Here is a 6,218-nt window from a genome sequence, read left to right on the forward strand (position 1 = left end):
TTTTTTGTTATACCCCTAAGGGCTTGTCTACACAGTGCAGCAAAGCACTCTCCGGGGGGCGTGATATGCAGAGAGTTCTAACAGGTTGGGTTCTAACTGCCCCACGTAGACCCTGCCGGAGCGCTCTAAAAGGGCCTGTTAAAGTGAACTAGGTATCTTTCAGAGCCCACCAACTGGGTCTACACGAGGCAGCTAGAGTGCAACACATTGGCGCATTCTCAAATCACACCGCTACAGACTGCTTTGCTTCGCTGGATAGACAAGGCCGGAGGGTCTGATTTTGCTTCCTTTACTCAGTCTTAATAGTCCCACTGAAATCAGTGGCTCTACTTGTGGAGTAAGATACTACCCAGCCGAAGTAAGGAAGGCAGAATCTGTCCCTAAGCCAATACAATTGAAGTTCCTCTAGCTGCTGAGCTAGGATGCTCCTTGTACATTCATTTCCATACTGAAATGTCAACCACAAAAAACCCGACAACCAGAAGTGGTCCAAATATCTGGGAAGGGAGGGAGCTCTTTGGTCAGTTAACTTTGCATTCACAACTAATAAGGCAGTGGCCAAAGTGCCACCAGGTTTGGATTGACAATGGATAATTCCTTCCTCATGAGACATGCAAATGAAATCCGTTAACCGCTGGCTGTGCTTACTCATTCCGATGGAAGCCTCAAGCCCCCATTTTTCATTGAAGTGGTGCCACAAAAAGGATTTTGAATCCCAGCGACCAAGGGATTGTGTCAGTCTAGATGCAAGTAGCAGCAGTGCTCTCATACGGAGGATCAGCCCATGCAAGAGAGTCCATGGTTAGGAACAATGGCTGCTGAGGGCAAGAGACTGATAGCATAACAAAATTATTTTTTAAAAAAGTGGACCAGAAACATGGCTGATCAGGCAACCAAGACTGGCGTTCGAACGTCCCCAAAGCAAATACCACATTGGTAGCTTGTAGAAAGCACAAGAGTTATGGATATACTGCACTGTTCCTGAGCGATACTGAGCACTCACAACTCCCATTGATTGTGCGTGCTCAGCAGCTCTCAGGAACAGACCTTTAGGTCAAGCTTTTCAAAGGAGATTAAGGGTACGTCTTCACTTCAGCATTACCTGGGGCGATTGGCACCCGGGTTGGCCTACCCTGGCTCTGAGCAGCCACACTGGAAAACCACACTCACGTTACTGTGTCCTGACTGGTGCTGCATTCACCTGGGTGTCTCACTAGGACTTCTGGGGGCACATCACATAGTTCTTAGCGGTAAACTGAGCCATTCTCTGATTCTTTCCCAGGGAACTGTGGGAGCGTTCGGCTGTCCTTCCGGACCGTCGGTGGGAACGGTGGGAAGGCATTGGAGGACTAGCAGCACTGGAGTGTTTTAGCCTGCATCCGCATGGCACAGCAGGTTTCGCTGGTCCTACAAACCCCAGGAACTGCGCTGTATATTCTTGAGCACCTGCCGGCACCTTATTTCTTAGCTACTCACATATACAGGACATTTCGCTTTCTCCCACACGATGTTGTTCGTGAGCAGCATGCCATTGCCAAGATCCAAACGCCATTAACATGAAAGTGAACGGGGCAGGACTGGCTCCCGGCAAAATGTTGCTATGAACTGGAAGTTTGTCAACCTGCGGGTTGCTATTAAGCAGACTCCACGCAAAGCTAGCTCCAGTGACTTCACACAAGCAGCCAGAAACCATCTAAATTAGGCGCCATCTTCAAAGCCCTGCCTGGCCTGGGTCCAGGATATCTAGAAGATTGTCCAAAGCTTCGGGGCAAAGACCGTGATCAACAGCTTTGCTCCTCGGGCACAGTGGAGCGCTCAACAATAAAACTAAAGCTTGCCTGTCCAGGAAACAGAACTTTCTCCGGGGGCTGCAGAATGAACTCCCCAAGCAAGTAAGGACTTTCATGGCCCTCATCACCTTCTGCACAGCATGCAAGGAACCTTTCTGTGATCGTACCTTTTCTAATATAAACACATAACAACAGTTATATTTACAGTTTTTTAAAACTACCCTACCACAACAAGACACTGGATGCATGTTTCTCCCTCTAGGTGGGAGGGGAGAGATAACAAACCATGTTTGTTTTCTGTGTAGTCACATGGCTTAATGCACTTCTAGAAGGCACTCAAGTACTATGGTGAAGAGTGCAACATAAAGAGCTATAGAGAAGAGAACCACGTTTGCAGTCCAGCCAGTCACTGACCTATCCCATCTACAGCTACACCCACCATTAGTGCCACATTGAATTACTAGGGGCGATATCCTGGCCTCATTGAAGCCAATGGAAAAAATTCCTATTGACTTCAGTAACGCCAGGATTTTACCCTAAGGCTTGAATCCTATCTCAGACCAGTTGTATCTTGATATCACTCCTTTGACTTCATTGAAGGTCATCCTGATTTACGCCAGTCCTAGACCAGAATCTTATCACCACCACCATCCAGCTGCCCTAATCATCTGTAGCCAGCAAACAGTCTGGCTGGACAATAAAGTGTTTATCTGCGCCTACTGCAGCCCTCCAAGAGTCATTGCTTTTCAAGTGGAAATGCGTGTTTTTACCACTGGAAAACCTGTCACCTCTGTACAACTCGCTGTTCAGTTTGATTAGCCTTCCGTCTGTCACTAGAACAAACTCAGGAAGGCTGCTTTTGACTGCCAGTGTTGCTGCTGTTTCTGGAGTAATAATGAAGGTTTGAGCTGTGAATTCAGTATATGTTGAAAACTGGCCTTTTTGGAAATTACATTAGAATTTAAGGTGATCTCCGATTAGCCTTCTGAAAAACTCCAGTGTTACTCCACAGTGACAGAACAGAAGGACAAGTTTGCAACAATGATACTGCAATGTCTCAGTGTAATAGGTTATTTGGTTTGGGAAGCCGGGCTTTCCTTTTACGTTTTGTTGCACTTAAGACACAGATTTATGAAAGTGTACCAAAGATGGAAACCTGAACATTGTGGTTGGGTGAATAACCCGGAGACTGAGATGCAAATAGTCACTTAAATAATGGATTTGTCTTCAGCTGCATTTGCTCTCTGTGAATATTCTTGAAATTAGAAATTTTAGGCTAACATTACAAATCTGAATTGAATTTTAAGCAAAAAATATAACTCAAAATGGGAGTATTCACCCTGGAAACATGGATTCTAAGAGTTATCCTCACTCAGTCAAGGAAGAGAAATATACCACAGGAACTAACAAATGTAGCAACCTGCATGGAACTTGGAGGGAGGCTCGCAGGTTGCAGGAGGGAAGCGTTTGAGGGAGGCATCAAGAAGTCAGTCTGTGTGCACATGTGAAATGCAGCATCTGTGTAAACAGTTCTCTTAATAAAGAGCCAGTTTAGTTTTACAAGGCTGGAGTCCTCTCATGTTATTACCCAGCATACAGTCCATGAACCAACCAACACATCTCAAATACTTATAAACCGGCTGTCGATCATTCACAGAATGTGAATAATTGCAAATAATGAAGAAAGCTGAGAAAAATCTAAATCTGAACATCACAGAAATTCGTGAACTGGAAGAAAGGTTACGTCCACCTAGGGCTAGGTTGTGATTTGGACTGTATGCCTGAGCACAGGAATAATAACCAACTCTCTTTCTACTTCTTCCTGGATTACCCAGACCATACAGGGAACAGGACGGTGTCGTGGCACCTCTTCGCTCCCTTATGGAGTACATGAGTGGGTAGGAGTAGGGGGAAATGACTCAGTCCCTCTACTTATTGACCAATGCAGCTGAGTCACCAGGGGTTGGTAACATAATCTGTTGCTCGTTTAGGCCAGAAGCAAATTACCTCCCCGGCACAAGGAGGAAGCAGAAGAGGAATTTTGCCTCAAAGCTGTGTCTCCTTGTCACACTGACTCCTGGTGCTATTCCTGGGGCACCGCAAAGTTGTGCCTTGCTCAGAGCTGTGCCTAAACGTGCACTCCAGCTCTTAATAAATTTTGCTGTGAATTATCACTGAGCTCTACCCAGTTTTTGTAAACCCTCGGAGTTTCCTTTCAACGACATTACAGGAGGGGATGTGGGCAGAGGGGACACAAAATGCATCAGCATTTTATCTAAGTGCTTTAGATTTGTTTGCTGACTCATTTTGCATTTTTGCTTGCACCAGCCTTGAAATTAAGTTATTGGAGAACAATGATCGTTAAGCGATGGAGCTTGCTTGCTTTCTCTGTGCCTTAGCAACAGTGATTTAAGCCTCCTGTTGCCATAACAACTATGGCATGCACATCAAGGTCACTAAGCCCACTTTGCTTTTTGCCTGTAGCTATGTCTCTGATAGCTTATATGCCTCATTTTTATTGTAGCTTTCATAAAGGATGACCTGTTAGAAAATACACTTTTTCATCTTATGTGTAAACAAACATATGAAGATGAGTATTTACTGAGCCAAGGGAAACGGAACAATAAATTTACAGGAAAGACTCATTCAGGTTTTTAATATAAAAATCCCCTATGTAGATATCTGATTCAAAATATTTGGCATGCAAAGAGGAGCCAACTTAGCGGGGAAATTGCACAGCTCACTCCTATAAAGATAGGAAAAAGCAGAAGATTAGTTAAGGAACACAGATTTAGGATTAGTTTCTGTCTCTACTTCTATCTCCAAGAAAGCCAATAAACCAGGAGAGCTTTGACTTGGGAAACCAAGTTAACCCAGGATAGGAACCTAAACATCAAATGGGTGAGATCCTCAGCAGGCACACAGCACCAGTGTAGTCAATAGAGCTATGTTGATTTACAACAGCTGAAGATCCCTAAAGAGATTTAATACCTGCTAATCGTCCATTGTGAAACATCTTCCTGCAGCAAACAGGAAATGGATGGAACTGAAGCCATCACTCACTAAGATGGTTGCCAGATAAGACACCTAATTCTGAAGCAGTCCCATAGAAGATGATGGCAACACTCTCATTGATTTAAACAATGCTGTGACACCTTATAAAAGAGGGGTGACCATTTATAACGTTACTGATGCCATTATTATATCGGTTTCATTACACCAAATCTTGTACAAAATATATCATGTGAGGAGTCAATGGAAAAGTTACAATCAAGTATGATTATCCTGGTTAAACCCATGTATCATCGCTGTATCTGAAGTTATGAATATTGGCTATGCATCTGTATCTCAAATGTGTTTGTTCTTGGGGTGACACTACCCACGAGGTAGTTTACATCTTGTCTCGTCAGCCCATTGTGACCGGACTATTCAAACTTGATTGGCTATTAAGAAGAATCAACTCTCCAGTTAGCTCTTCCTGAGGGTGCCTCAGACAACAAGGAACCAATGGCCATCCCTGCAATTCAGCAAAACACATAAGGGCACGTGGGGCAGACCTGTGACCTTGGACACCATCTTTGTCAGCAGCTTTCCATACACAGGCCTCAACTGAGATTAAGGCCCCATTGTGCTCGCGCTAAACCTGGCAAGAGACAACCCTGTCTCAAAGAGCTTCCAATCTAGACAGACAAGACAGAGGGTGGAAGAATGGAAGTATTATTGTTCCAGTTTTACCTATTGGGGAACAATGATAAGGAGAGATTACGTGTCATGCCCAAGGTCACTCAGAAGTCTGTGGCAGAGGTGGGAATTCACTGGACTACAACTCAAGAGATTTAACCATAACAACATCTTTCATTTGAATTTTCCTATGAAATTCTGTGCTCTACACAGGGCTGAATAAAAGGATGGCTTTTGATTGAGAAATATTGCAACAATACACAATATTGCAGAAGAAAAATATATCCTTTGGAAAGTTAGAATGCAAAGAGGTTTCGGCAGCAATATTGCCATGCTCATTTACAGGTAGGCGCAGAAATATGATTTCCACAATACCTAACTATGGAATTTAGGGTGCTCTGACCCATTGTCTGGACTTGGACATCTTGCACTCTTAAAGGAACATTGTAATGGCTGTCATCCCCCAAAACAATGCATTTAAATATCCTGCTGTTTAGAAAAATGGAGTCAGCAGGAAGAAAGTATGAATTGAACTACACACACATTACCAACCAGAAGGTGTCTATCATCCTATGTTTTGTGGGTAGGATAATGTAGAAGGGTTGTAACCAACTGCAGTTCCCATTTAGGGGGACTGAATACTGCATACAAGAGGGAACACTTAATACAAATAGGGCCAGGTCCTCAAATGGTGTAAATGTGCATAGCTCTGTTGAAGTCCCTGGTGTTGTACCAGTTTACATTTGA

The sequence above is a fragment of the Chelonia mydas genome, chromosome 7 (genome assembly GCF_015237465.2).
Source record: "Chelonia mydas isolate rCheMyd1 chromosome 7, rCheMyd1.pri.v2, whole genome shotgun sequence".
Classification (NCBI taxonomy): domain Eukaryota; kingdom Metazoa; phylum Chordata; order Testudines; family Cheloniidae; genus Chelonia; species Chelonia mydas.